This window comes from Mus pahari, chromosome 6 (genome assembly GCF_900095145.1).
Source record: "Mus pahari chromosome 6, PAHARI_EIJ_v1.1, whole genome shotgun sequence".
Lineage (NCBI taxonomy): Eukaryota > Metazoa > Chordata > Mammalia > Rodentia > Muridae > Mus > Mus pahari.
Window position 1 is genome coordinate 55001179 of NC_034595.1, and position 15254 is coordinate 55016432.

At 40.8% G+C, this 15254-nt stretch overlaps 1 protein-coding gene across 3 annotated transcripts in view; it reads left to right on the forward strand.

Annotated features, from left to right (window-relative positions):
• Positions 1–15254, forward strand: part of Dab1 (DAB adaptor protein 1) — a 1123238-nt gene that overhangs the window by 520021 nt on the left and 587963 nt on the right. For all 3 annotated transcript variants that reach the window (XM_029539573.1, XM_029539575.1, XM_029539576.1), the window contains exon 3: positions 11563–11634. The gene's annotated coding sequence lies outside the window, so the exon portion shown is untranslated. The remainder of the gene's footprint in view (positions 1–11562; positions 11635–15254) is intronic.

Sequence of the window (15254 nt, forward strand, 5' to 3'; positions counted from 1 at the left end):
GTCTTAAGTTTATGGCATGGAATTTACTTTGACTTAAGGTTATAAATTTTTGCACAGTATTTGAAGTGATTTAAAGGAAGGAATTTACCTAGCTCCTCATGTGTCAGGGAAAAAAAAGATAAGTAAATATACAATGTGCCAAGCCTCCAAATCCCCAGGGCAGATGCATCAACTCTAGAGTAAGCTAAGTTTCAAATATTGCTCATTTGCTTTGTCCACATTTTACTCCACAAAGCAAAAAATTCCAGATGTACTAAAGATGTGGAGACAGAGAATCAAAGAACTGACAGTGCCGCTAACACCTGCCTATGTGATCTGAGTCCTGGCCACTAGTGTGTCCCTACATGATCTAAGCCCTGGATAATCTGTACTCTTTCTCTGAGTCGTGGTGTAGTTTCATTTTCCAAAAGAGGAATCCAGCGAACTTGGGAACATGTTGGGGGGCTTGTTCTGGTTCGCAAAGGCATATGGCCTTTACTGTCTAGTGTTTTGTTCTTATGAATCAAAGATTTCAGTGTGAATTCTGCTTCTAGCCCTCCCGAGTCCTGTCAACTTCTATGAGGATTTACATGCACATTACTAGCTAAGCTTTAAGAATCCAGCACAAGTTCTCATTGTAGCCTTTGGCCTCTCTCATTTCTTCTCTGTTCTAATTAGACAGTCTAATACTGTACAGGGTATACCCAAACAGAAGAGTTTAATGCTAATAACATTAATCATATGTGTACTGTAAAATAACATAAACCCAGCAGTGATTGTTTATATAGCTGGGGATATATCTTAATATTTCTATATTCAGCATGGAATAATGTGGTTTGTAAAGGCCATATGGTAGAAAATATTTTAAGAAACTTGCCATAATTAATTAAAAACATGAAACAAACAAAGCAGACAACTGCGCACCATAGTGCGACACAGAACAATTGAGTCATTTATGTTTGGGTGCTTTGTGGAGGCTCAATAGAAAAAGATGTCACAAGTTCTTTAATCTTATCTTCATTTCTTACTAATATGTCACTCGGGAAAAATATCTCTTCTTTGGCTTCTATTTTCTCACCTTTAATATATAATAATATTTGCTTCAAATCTGGGAGTTGAGTTCGATATGGTAGTCCAGATGACAAAGTGTATCAAAGTATTATCAGAGAAGAAGCAGGAAAGTGTCAAGGACTGAGGGATTGCTCAGTTGGGAGGATATCTGCCATATAATCACAAAGACCTAAGTTCAGATCTCCAGGAGCATGATAAAGAGCCAGGTGTGGCGGTCTGTGCCTGGTCCAGCACTGGGGCAGTAGAGACAGAATGGTTGAGGCTCACAGGCCAGTCAGTCGAGCCAAACATTTATCCCCAGGTTAGGTGAGATGGTGAAGCCATTAAAGAAGATATATGATGTTGACCTCTGGTCTCCACATGCCTAATCACACACATGTACCCACCCATATCACATACACACACACACACACACACACACACACACACACAAATTAAAGGAAGAAGAATAATATAAAACATTTCTGATAGATGACTTGTGAGCACACCATGTCCTTTGACTACTGAGATCATTCACATCAGTAGTCTCTTCCATCTCCACTGTACAACACTAGTTTCTTTCTCATCTAGGATAGGCTTTCTCTGGACCTCAATATTGCATATATGACTTAAGGATGTTATCTCATTGCCTTACCTGTTTATGTCATGCAAATGATTTCTAGACATGTCTCTGAGTCAACAAAATCAGTTTCCCTTTGCTTAAAAGTAGAGAATGGTGAGAAGGCTTAATTCTAAATCCTGAGAAGCCAGGAACCTCTGATTCTGCCCATGACTACAGCTGCTATAGCTGGTAAGCAATACCATCAGAGAGAAGGGGCTTCTCTTGTCCTCGGGCTGTTTCATTGTCACATCTCCCTCTAAGGTTTATCATTCTTCCATTCCTGAGGCTAAAACTCTTTGCTAAAACCCTTCAGGACCTTTCTTTCATTATCATCCACTAGAAGCCAGAACACTGTCTCCAGCTGAATTCAGAGACAAGCCAAACACTGTACAAAAGAGACTCAAAGACACCTTGAGTCAAATCATTGCCCTGAAATATTGTAGCCTCTTCTCTCTGGGGAGAATTCTAGAGAAAGTTTTGCTCAGTCTAGGGTCAAAATAACTGGCAGGTGATAGCAGTAATCCTGCAAGGGTATAGATCAGCATTTGTCAGCCCTGTTTTCAAATGACAGAAACCGAGACAAGTCAGCATTGCATGGGGGGGGGGGGATATTGAGTGACAACAGAGCCATTGTCCTTTGAGAGACATCAGGCTTGTACCACAGTGTCTCCAGCCCACCACCACCACAGGAACAAGCCTCCCAATTTTATGGAGCTCTCTGTGTAAACAGTGTGACACAATGTCTTTCCTGTCACTGAATTTTGCCCATAGCATCCAAGAGTAAATACTTTTTGTCTTGAGGACTGGTTGTTCTCATGTATTTTATTTTGCACAAGTCCATCAGAATTCCCCCACCACCATCCTCTGAAGTGAATGGCTTCCCTGCATCTTTGCTTTCAAGGGCTTTGCAACAAACACACCAGGACCACTTTCAAGAAGCTGACTAGGAGCTGATTTGCATGGGTGATGGTACCAAAATCAGGATGTGACTGAGGGGGAGCCACACAGTGTCCTAGCTATGACAGAGACCAGGCCAGGCTCTGCAGCTGAGGTGGCACTTCAGAGTCGAGCCAAGTTGTCAGTCACTAGGTACCAGTGGGAGAGAAGGTGCCCCCAAGCAGGGCAACAAGGAAAATAGGTGTTAAGCTAAGCTGCCAAATGCCTGTCCTACCAGTCAGGTCCAGTAAATGATAGTTCATGTATAAAGGGAGAAGTATTCACTCAGCTGTCCCAAGGCACTGGGAAATCATCCCCAAACTGGCATTACCACCTTCCCCTCCATTCCATTTGCCAGCTTCATCTATGAGTGCACAAACAGGGAGCATATTACACAAACATATCACCTAGCACCCAGCACCCATGAGGCCTCTCCAGAGTCAGTGAGCTATGCCTGGAGTCCTAGTGACAGCCTGAATGATCAAACACTGTTGAAAGAGGAGCCTCTGATTAGGAAGTTAGAAAGCCAAGTTTTGCTGTCTTTTATATAAGTATGACATTCACTTTTTTATTATTATTATTCACTCTGCCTTTGCTTCTTATGGTTGATCTGTCCTTTGCATGGTTTTGGTACATAACATGCCTTTAACAAAGGCGAACCCCCCCCTTTTTCTGTTCATAAGGTGGGTTTGGGTTACTTCTCACCTAGGGGGTCTCTGAACTCCCACATCCACTCAGAATTTTCTGATTCTGTTTTATTTTTGTTATGCTTTCTTTATTGACAGAGTTTGTAATAGGCATCTTTGGTTTTTACTTAATTCTCATGATCATGAATTCTCATGGCTGGAGCCAACATCTGACTACTGAGTACAACCATCTTCTTTGACTCATGAGTAAAAAAGCACTTTAGAATGGTGAGGGAGAAAATTGACTTGTTCAAGGTCACATCACCAGTCATGACAAGGTAGGGAACACCACCCATGCTTCCGAACCATCTGAGACTTGCCATTCCCACTCCACCCCACCCCACCCCACCCCACCCCAGCCCAGCCCTAGCTGCAGCAAGTCCGTTCTGGACTATAAAGCAGCACAGTCAATTTTGCTTGTGTTAACATTATTCTAGCATGTAATATCCGCATGTGATGCAACGACCTGAGAAATACTTTTATTTCCAGGGCTTCACTTAGTCTGCAGGGTTTATTAATTTTATTTATGTATTTGATCTCTCAAATGAAATAATAAACTAATTAGTGGGACAATTTACTGGTGTGTTCCACTGAGAGTGTTTTATAGCATCTGTGTAAGCTGGTTGAGCTGTGGTGTCAGCAGGTCTGCTTTCTGCCCTGCCGCCCTTAATTGCAGCCATGAGACACACATGGCAGGCAGCCCTGTTTGGGACTTACATTTCCAGAGGTATCTGGAGAGGTCAGGCCATGGAGCAAAGGGAGTTTGGCTCCAGAGCCTTTCTGAATTCCTTCAGCAAGCAGGCTGCTTCATGTCGTTGCTAGGATCTGATTGGGGCTTCTAGAGCTGGGGGCATAGCACAAGGATTTCTGGAGAATGGGGGAAGTCTGAGGAGAGAAGTATTGGAAGTCAGAGCCAAATGGGTTCATAGTCCAAGGTGGAGACCAATGAAAACACTATTGACATGGGGACACTGTAAGTCATAGGAGCAAGAGAAGGAGAAATGCTAGCAGAGCAGATATTGGAATTATAGGTCAGTAGACCAAAGGGCAGTGGACCAAAGTTATTATGGACATTTGCTTTGTCAAAATTGACTATGAAGTGAATTCACTTCCAAGGTAACTTCACCAGAAATCTGATACAGACAGTTCTTAGCTCTATTCTGTCACTGGGAGATTCTGACCTCATTTGTGAACACCAAAAGTCAGAAGTGTCTAAACCTAAGAATTGAACCTGGGGTCTCTGGAAGCATTAAAAACCAGTGCTCATAAGCATTCAGCTATCTCTCTAATTCCCAGCAGTCATATAACTTCTCAAAACCATCTGCAATTCCACTTCCATTGTATCTGACTCCCTCTCTGCCTGTATAGGCACTAAGCTTGCATGAGGCACACAGACATGCACACAGACAAAACAGTCACACACAGAGATACAATAAAAAATTAGAAAATAAGTATCTAAAACTAAGTGTGGAATGTCAGAAGGGCTCAATAGACATCTATTGAATGAAAGAATGAATAGGATGGATGGATGGATGGATGGATGAGTGTGTGCATGAATAAACAGGTGGATCAATGGGAATCTGATACTTATGAACTACAGTATAGTCAGCAGTTCTTATGTGATGAGCTGAGATAATCTTTTCCATTCATTTATATTCACCACAAAATTTTTTCAATAGAGTAAACAATATCCAACATACAAGCCTTTTACGTTCTTGACTTAAGCATGTTTCTTGTTAGTGCACACAGTACACATAATCACGCTTATCTACAATAGACGTAAAAGCCCTACAGTGTCCTCAAGTCTCAACAATGCTTCTGCGTGCCACGGGCTCCCTGGAGACACAAGTACAGTCACTGTTCTGGAAGTTGCTTTACTGTCACTGTGGATTAGAGCAGCATGTGGTTCTTGTTGGTTAAATTCCAGATCTCTTCCTACAGCCTGGCTGGAGCACCAGTAGATAGGATGGAGAGAGTTACAATCATACTCATGAAAGCTAAGATGCATTATGTTCATCAGTGGAGAAATCTCATATTGTGATTGGTTCCTCTAAGGCTTTTTCTGCTTGTACCTCTGCTATGATTGGCAACACACAGATTAGCAAACTTTCAGTACAATTAGTGCACATGTCAGTTCTGCTTCCCTTTTAAACTGGACATAGAATTTTAAGAGCTAGTTCCATGAAATGCCCCTGACTTGTCAGTGCTGGTCGTATACAGTGGCTCTTGTTGAGACATAGTGCATCCCCATGTGTTAATTGTGTTAAAGTGCTGGGCCCATAGCTAGACCTGTGACCATAGATATTATGTGTACCTCTATGCAGCTGGGACACAAAAGACCTCACTGATGTTGGGTTTCTAGATCTAGCCAGGGTGATGATATATCTTAGAAATCCTTGGCAAATACCTACAATTATTTGTGCAACATACTGAATTACATGACTCACTGTTTCATCTATGCCTACCATACAGAAATCACTGTGCCAAGGTTTTTCATTGTAGTGCTTAGCACCACAGCACATCCTCAAGTAGAGCAAATTAACTAAAGTTTATGAAGTGAAAATGGTATATCTGGAGTCATGTAAACCTCACTGTATTAGTAAAAGAATATTCTAAATTCTTCCGGAATTGTGACAATTATCAAAGAGGTAAAAAACCAGAGTGAAACAAATGTTCAAATAGCAACTTTCCACTGACATGGTTTTGTATGTATATATGTGAATGTGTGTGTGTGTGTGTGTGTGTGTGTGTGTGTGTATCTGGGTGTGTATCCTTATAGATGTGTGCCTATAGGTGTGTGCATGTGCATATGTATAGGAATGGAGGGAAGAGGTTGATGTCAGGTGTATTTCTCAATTTCCTTCCACATTAGTTTTTGAAACAGTCTCTTGATGAACCTGAAATATATTGATTGACAGACTACTTGGACAATGGCTTCCAGGGATCCCCCTGTCTGGGTCTTTCCAGTGCTGGGGTTACAGATACTTGCTGCTGCACTGTACTTTTTACATAGGTGCTGGAGATGCAACTTCAGGTCCTTATGCTTAGCTGAAAACACTTCATTCATTCATTGAACCATCTACCCTGCCTCTCCACTGAATTTTTTTCCACCATGAATTGGATAGGTAGCAAGGACAGTGCTTGCTAAATCTTAAACATACGATATCTATACAAAGCTGGGAGAATGCCTGCATTGAACTCTATAGAGAACTCTTTGATTATTTCTGTTCTGTTTCCAGAACAGAAACTTTTCCAGGCTTCTAGATGCTCCCAACTGGCAAACTGCAATGTCCTTCAGGTCTAAGCCTGTATCATTAATGAGGACACAATAAAAAGCAAGATCAGGTGACCAGAGGAGTGCTTTGGCAGTTTGGGCCTCGAGAACAGAACTACATGTGCTTGTTTGGTCGTTTATGACAATTTATCATTGCCTGTAATGGAAAGTCTGTCTAGTTTATTATTAAATCCTGATAAGTAATCTTGATGCTAAATACTGATAAAATCAGTGTTTGACATAGACTGTCAACATGTGCTGGAATGAACAATGATGAGCAAGTGGACAGAAGGATGCAATAGATACATACACCCTATTGTCTGTGAACACTCAAATCAGAGTCATTGAAGTGTCATGGACATTTACAGAGGAATAGGAAATATAACAAATACAATGAGATATTGAGAACAAAAATAGAATCTGAAGATTTGAGGTCTTTGTGTAAGAAAGATCACTACAAATCAATTTTGAAATGAAGAACCCAGAACTAAATATTACCTGGATAATACATATCTATAAAGAAAAGTGGTAGAATCCTTGTATCATATAAACATTAATTCCAAGTAGACTAAATGTGAAATTCATTTCTATAAACTATTTAAAAAGGAACTGGAAGTTATACCCCAGAGGTCTTGGACCAATGACTTATCTCAATGAATATTTACAAGTAAAGATGTTTCGACAAAAAGGTATACTGTATGATACACCATGATACACAGCAGCTTCCAGAGAAAGATTTTTTCCAGCTTTTATTTCTATTTTTTCCTTTTTCAGGAGAAAGTTTCAAGGGCAGGGGATAGATATGAAGGGATAGGGTGCTGAGTGGGAATAGGGTACCTGGTGTAAAATTCACAAAGGATCAATTAAAATAATAGCAACAGCAATAAACAAGAGTTAAAGTTTATAAAACAAGAGTTATGTTTATAATAAATGCTGTAATATATAATATATAATTAATATGTAATATATAATATATTACAGCATTTATTGTAATAAACTCCATTTTATTTATTGTACATAACTCCAATAATATATTATATAATATATGTTATATCACATGAACATATATGTATATATCATTCACAGAAAGGAATAAATACATATAATATTTGATATAGATTGATATAAAATATATGATATAAGATATAATATACAATATAATATATAACATAGTAAATTATATATGTAATATGTAACATGTAATACATGATATAATATAATTGTGTTTATAAATAATATATAATAAAATAAATTTATATATAAATGATAAATATATATTTATAGTGTGCATAACATATATTTTTTAAATTGCATGTTTCTATAAACAAAGCAAAAAGTCAAAGTTTTAATAAAAAATTATAAATTTGGTAAACTAACCAATTACCTGAAGTCTGTTAGCCAAAACCTATGGATGAGACCAGGCATAACTATAACAAATTTCTATGTCCCTCCACCTCCCTTGGTCAGATATTGTCATTTCCCTTTCATTGTGCAGCTTCTTGTCCTTCAAAAGGGACCTGTGGTCACACTGGCTTTCAGACTTTCTATCATCTGCTAGCCACCCATCCAGTGTAAAGCTGAGCTCCCTGCCACTCCTGGCACTGTGTATTTGTTCCCACTGTGGCTTTTCCCCATCTCTAGCTGACTGACAGACTAGGCACTGGCTTTCTTGCTTCATTTTTGTCTCCCTCCTATATAAAGTACATTGAACACTGAGCAAAGAAGAGAAGCAAATGGCCAAAGGAAAAAATACATAGCCAATAAGAGAGAGAAGAAATCTGCCCCACCAATAGTTAGAGAAGTGTTAATAAAACAGCATGAGGTGCTTTGCATTCCTAAGGTTGGAAACCCTGGGCTGGAGAGATGACATGGTAACCTAGAAGAGTGTACCTGCTGTTCTTGCTACAGACACAGGCCTGAGCCCCAGCACCCAAACAGATTAACAACTAACTCCAGTTCCTGGGGGGGGAGGGGGGGAATCTAATGCTTCTAGCTCCCAACCAGCACCCATGTCTACATACCTATATACAAGCCACCCAGCTACATATAATTAAAAATAACAAAATTAAATCTTAAAAAATAAATTAAAAAAAAAAGATTGGATATTTTGAAAAGTTTGGCCACAAGAAAATGTGAGAGATTGCTGGAAGGATATCAACACAGCCATCATCTTATGGAGCAACCTGTTTTCAATGTCGAAGGTGGATTTTCTCTCTGCCTGGGGTTTCTGGGATGGATTCGCTCTCATACCCATGTATCTCAGAAGTACATATATTGTCTCTTATCCATTGGTGTTGTCACAATAATACTGGACAAAATAAACCCACTCCTGATGGATGCCTGCAGTTGGAATACCATTGACTCAAAGTTTCCAAAGATTTAGCACTGGCTGTATTGTTTATGGATGCAAATAAAGGCTGTAGCACAGGCTGGTGGTTTAGGAGAGCAGTTATCCTTGGGGGGGACTGGAAAAACATTTGTGGCTGAGTTTACTTTCATCTACAGTTCTCAGTCTTAAAGAAAAAGGCCTGGGACACAGACAGGATGTCAGAGCGCTGAACTGCAGCCAGTCTGGTGGCATTGCATGCTTTCTGGTATAATTGCATCTGTATTCAACTCCATACATGAAATAGTTCACTAAAAGAAAGTGGAGAGAATGTAAGTGTAACTTTGAGGGGAAAGATTTCAAGCCACAGTCTATCAAGGAATACAGAGAGCGTGGCATGCTAAGACTGTAGCCCATAGTTTGCTGGGATGGCTTTCTTCACCAGTCTTCAGAACTAGACATTCTGGGTTTGAATCTTGGCATGCATGCTACTGAGGTATGTCAGGTTGACGGTCGGTCTGCTCATCCTTAAAGCAGACGATAAATCCTAGACAGAGATAAAAATAGAAAAGAAAATCAGCCTACAGACAGCTGAATCTTCAATAAATAAATAAATAAATAAATCAGCCACACATATAAACCTTGAGTTAAACTTCACTAAAACAAGATTTCACTAAAATCAGAAGTGAAATAAAATACAATTCTGTCAGTATCACAGAAATTGTCCAAAATGAAAACTATAAACTTGAAAAAGGAGAGCTAAATATTAAAAGTGTGAAATGACCTCAGACTTGGGATGCCTTGCATGTGTCATGGCACTTCCTAAAGCTAAAACTGGGCATGCGTTCAGCAGTACCAGGTATTGGTTTAAAAAAGAAATAATTCTGAAGTCTGTTTTTGTCATATTAGCTGTTTTTACAGTAAACTTGTGAAATATAAATTCATTTTATTTATAAGAAAATTAAGCATTATAAAGACCTGATCAACTCCTAAGAGTGGGCACAGGACCTGTCTCTGACTCTATTGCCTGCTCTGGGATCCTCTTCCTCCGACTGGGTTGTCTAGTCCAGCCTTAAGAGAAGAGGGGGTGCTTACTGCAACTTGATATGCCATGGCCGGTGGCTGTCCATCGGAGGCCTCCTCTTTTCTGAAGAGAAATAGAGGGAAAATGTATGGGAAGGGAAGTCTGGGGGAGGGACTGGGAGGATAGAGGGAGGGGAAACTGTGGTCAAGATGCAAAATAAACAAGAAAAACAAACAAATAAATAATAAAAGCCCAAGCTTACCCGAATTACTGGGTCTTCCTCCAGAGAAATATAAACACAAATTAAAACCCTGTGTATATTTCAGTAGTTTTATGAATAGATTCAATTGAATTTCTATAAAACACCATTATAAGCTATCCCTTTGGGCAGGGAGTCAACCAACCATAGCTGATGAGAACTAATAAAAAAGACCTACCTTGTTTATGTAATTTTAACCACTAGTATGTAAGGGGACAGAATTGTTTTAAAGGAGTAAATAAGTACATAATCTTGCCTTAAAGAGATTCTCTGTCTTGGAATATGTCAAAAGATCACTAGCGTATGTAGTCCATTACTTTGGGGCTTTGTTACTTTTAACTACAGACTTCCCTTCCTTCATTCTCACCGCTGTCTGTGAAAGCCTGCTGTTTTCTGCTTGGTGTCCTCTGCCCATGATTCCTGTGGAAGTTTTCTTGGTTATCACAATTATTTTGACTGAACAGTTTTCCATTGATGAGTTGTATATTCAATCGCTCACTCAGTCTTTTCTTTAGGCACCAAAGGTTGATTGAGTGACAGCTCAGTCACTGGTTTAGGTTCATGGGAAGCAAAGGTCAATGGAGAATGACAACTTCATCAGGGAAGCCCATGACTACAGGGAGGCAGGGAGGAACATGGATAACGCAGGGTCAGGTGACACCTTCAGAATGTTCATCTCCAGGGAACTGTGGAGCAGGGAATCCCCAGCAAAATAAGGAGGTATGGGGAAAGAGGCGTGAAAATTGTGATGCTAGAGATGAAAACTGTTTATTTCTGTCTAGATAAAAATACAAGATCTTTGTAGAAACATTGGAAAATACAAAGAAATGGAAACTCTAAAATTATGCACTGTTGTATTCTATACTTCTCAACAGATGAGCTCAAACTCCATCAACAAATTTTGTTAAGCCACACCAAGCATATTTCCTGTATTCTTCAATTTTTTAATCTTACTTTTAAAGATGCATAATACCACCCCGTGAAGAAATACCAGCATTCATGACATCATGGTTCCATTGACTCTTTCTTACAAATTACAGTGCTAAACATTTCTGTATATAAACATGTGCCTGTACTTAAAGCTGCTTCCCTTAAGAAAATATCCAGAAGGTGAATAACCCAGGTGAATTACAGATTAAAAGTTGTGATCATGAGTTGCAGAAAGACACATAGAAATCCTGGCTGTCCCTTAGCATGCATGCTATATCTGCCTATGCCCAACACTTAACAATGATTGTTTGTGGGCTGGGTTTGGCGACAGTGATGGTATCATTTTTACTTTATTGTTGTTGGAATTCTCTGGGCCTGTGTGTGAAAGGAGGCTGGTAGGTATTAGGGTGGGGGGAGAGATATCATTAAATAATTCATGCTTAGCAATTTTATTATCGTGTTTATTTGTTTTTCAGCATTCAGTAAAACATGGTGGTGAACCAAGGCTCTTAGTCTTCATGATTGAAGGACTTTTACACAAGGCAAAGGTAAATATTTAAGTCTGGGTGGGTCCTTCCAGTGGAAGGAAGTCTTTCTCTTTGAGAAGGTTTCTCATAAATGTGTCTCGGTTTCTTGTGAAGTGACAGCACTGTGTGTGTGTGTGTGTGTGTGTGTGTGTGTGTGTGTGTGTGTGTGTGTGTGTGTGTGTGTTTAAAACAGGTTAGAGAGCTGAAGGAGTCTTTGGAAGTTGTCACATCATGTGACTTTCCTCTGGTCCAACTTGTTTTTACTGGGAAGAATATTAATTCTTCTTTTTGTTATCTTTGAGTACATAGCAAATACCATCAGGAGCCTTGGGCTTCCCCATCTGGATGTATGAGTTTTTGTGACAGATTCTCTCAGGCTGGCCTCACAAACAACAATGTATGCTGTCTTTTCTCACATGCCAACCATTTTCAATGCATTTACCAAGGGAAGAAAGCATTCTCAATTGTAGACAATAAAGTTAAACCATAGGTAAGATGAATGTTTCTACCTAAGTAACAGACTTGGGGATTTATGAGCTGAAGAGACAAGCACTATTATTTTGAGTTCCGAAACTTTTAAATGATGGCAACGCTGAATTATGTACCTCATGCAGGAGCCAGGAAGGTACAATCGAAAACGCCCATTCCTTTGACAAATTAGAAGCATCCATTCTAATATCTATTTCTTGTTTACTGGGGATAGTGCTGAATGAATCACGGACTGGTGGATGGATGTTCCATCCAACACTTTTAATTAGCTGCTCTGCCTATTAGCATGAGCTGAGTGTAGCTTTTCTGCCATAGATTACCACCCCAACCACCCCCCTTAGCTGGAATAGAAGTCTTATTCTCCACAAGGTAATATTCATCTTTTCCCCAGCCAGACAAGCATAGAAAATTAAACAATGGTCCTTTAAAAAGCCTAGATGATATATTCATCATTTCCAGTTTATGTGAGTTTGCAAGGCAAACACAAGCAGAAGCTATTTGCTATGGGACCTTAGGGGACAAGGGACTGGAGAAGGAACTGGGAGGCCATAGCATGGGAAACTTGCTTTAAAAATCATTAAAAATATGAGGAGCTGCTCAAGACAGAAAAAAATTAATTACTCCAAGGGACTCAAATGCCACTGGTCATTTAAGTGACCCAGGGAGAGGCTGAGAACCTTTTGCTTCTAGTTTCTACAGCCAAGAAGGAGGGGGCTGGGATTCCTTGGCTGTCAATTTTTGTGCATCCTTCATGGCTTATTGACATGTTCAGCTGACTTGTGCCCCAGCCTCCTCTAATGAGAAGAGTTAAATGAGAAATGCCGCTGTAGCCAGAGAACTCTCCCCGTGTAGGCTGTCCGGGGTACTCAGATGAGCTTACAGCCCTGCGGCTGCCAGACGTGAGGAAAGCTGATAACTTGCCGCAGTAGGCAGAAGAGGTGAGGACCCAAAACTGGCCTGAATTTCATCTTTTATTGTTGCCTTTTCATCCTCAGAGCTAGTTTCTGAAGTAAGCTGGATTTGGAAAGACAAATTAAGGTTTTCTAAGGAAGACAGTGAGGCGGTCACTCTAGAAACAGCCATCTTTTCTAGATTGCTTATCTAATAAATCTCTCAGAAGCTTTGAAGCTATAGACAGAAGTTGAAAAATATATCTATGTAATGACCTCAGGGTTGAACATCAGTAAGCACAGACAGAAGAGAGGCTTTGCTGTGGTGGGCCCTGCCTGCACTCAGAAAACCAAGGGCTAATTTTAAACTTTGCCACTAAGTGGATGTCCCCCCAGCCCATGTGTCATCCTATCCCCCCCCCCAGCCTCCGTTGGGTCACTTATAAAGTGAGAAGAGGAATATCTATCTCCCATGATTTCACAGAAGATCAATATATCCCAAAATAGCAGTGAAGGATGGATATGTCACACGCATGTGGTGTCCTTATTATCTGATTTTAAAGCTTTTAAACATTGAGGCAACTCAATAGTCTGTGCTCCTTCCTGGGTCAAGGCTAAGGGGTTTGGCAGTGCTGTATTGGTTTCATCAGTTAGGAATGGTGGGCAGTCAACCAGACATAGCAGAAACAGAACTTGCACTGAGGACTTCTTTGGGTCTGTATGAAGCATGGCTTTGAAGGAGGCTGGATCCCTGGGTATCCACATCCAGGGGCAAGCCTGGACAGCACTACTTCTCCAGCTGCTGAGAGCCTATGCCTTTGAAGGAGAGATGAATCATGGGTGAGAAGGGGCACTGTTATGAAGTCAGGTCGTCAGGTACCCCCAAAGGTGGTAGAGGACATGTTTCAAAGGTTGCTTGCTCCTGGGAAGAGACGGCAGTTGAGTGAAGTCTGTAGGGATGGAGAGGAAAGGAGAGCATTGGGGATCATTTGAAAGGAAGGAAATCCAGGCTTAGTAGCCAGCATGGGGATGCAATAAAGGAGAGACCAGTGCACTGGTCTCTAAGCCTTACACTGTTCCCCCCAGGCACTTGTAGTGGCTGTAAGGTAAAAGAGAAAAAGCTCTGGATACAATTCATCCACTCAGAGCTCAGCAAGGTAAGCAATTGACTACAACAGATGGGACCAAGTCTAGGAGAGCAATACTTAGAAGTGTGCTGAGAGAGAAGGTGATATTTGAGCTAGACCTCAGAAGACGAGCAACCTTGTGCTAGGTGAGAAAGAATCAAAACTGACATTCTACAGAAGGCCACCTCCTCACAGCAGCAATGGGTCCCTGACATCCTACAGAAGGCCACCTCCTCACAGCAGCAATGGGTCCCAAACAAAAAGGCCTGTCACTAACTGAAGTTGTGTACACCAGCATGTACTCAGAGATGGTCAACGGCTTCCATAATGGACTGCTGTCACTCCTGTTTGCTGCCCTTGTAGGGACCCAGGGAAACCCAGATGCATGATGAATAACTGCTGGAGCCACTGTTACAATTCCTTGGTGTTACTTTAAGCTGGTTACCTTTGAAAGTCTTCAATTGTCACAGCAGATCTGTTGACTGTTTATCATGTTAATGTGAACACCCTCCTTTGCTGGTATGGCTGAGATATTGACCAATAAGATTTTTTTATTAGATATTTTCTTTATTTACATTTCAAATGTTATCCCGAAAGTTCCCTATACCCTCCAACCGCCCCTGCTTCCCTACCCACCCACTCCTACTTCTAAACCCTGGCATTCCCCTGTACTGGGGCTTATAAAGTTTGCAAGACCAAGGGGCCTCTCTTCCCAGTTGACCAAATAGGCCATCTTCTGCTACATATGCAGCTAGAGTCACAAGCTCTGGGGGTACTGGATAGTTCATATTGTTCCACCTATAGGGTTGCAGACCCCTTCAGCTCCTTGGGTGCTTTCTCTAGCTCCTATATTGGGGGGCCCTGTGTTCCATCCAATAGCTGACTGTGAGCATCCACTTCTGTGTTTGCCAGGCACTGGCATAGCCTCAAAGAGGCTGCTATATCAGGGTCCCTTAGCAAAATCTTACTGGCATGGGCAATAGTGTCTGGGTTTGGTGGCTGATGATGGGATGGATCCCCCAGGTGGGATAGTCTCTGGATAGTCTATCCTTTCATCTTAGCTCCAAACTTTGTCTCTGTAACTCCTTTCATGGGTATTTTGTTCCCTATTCTAGGGAGGAATGAAGTATCCACA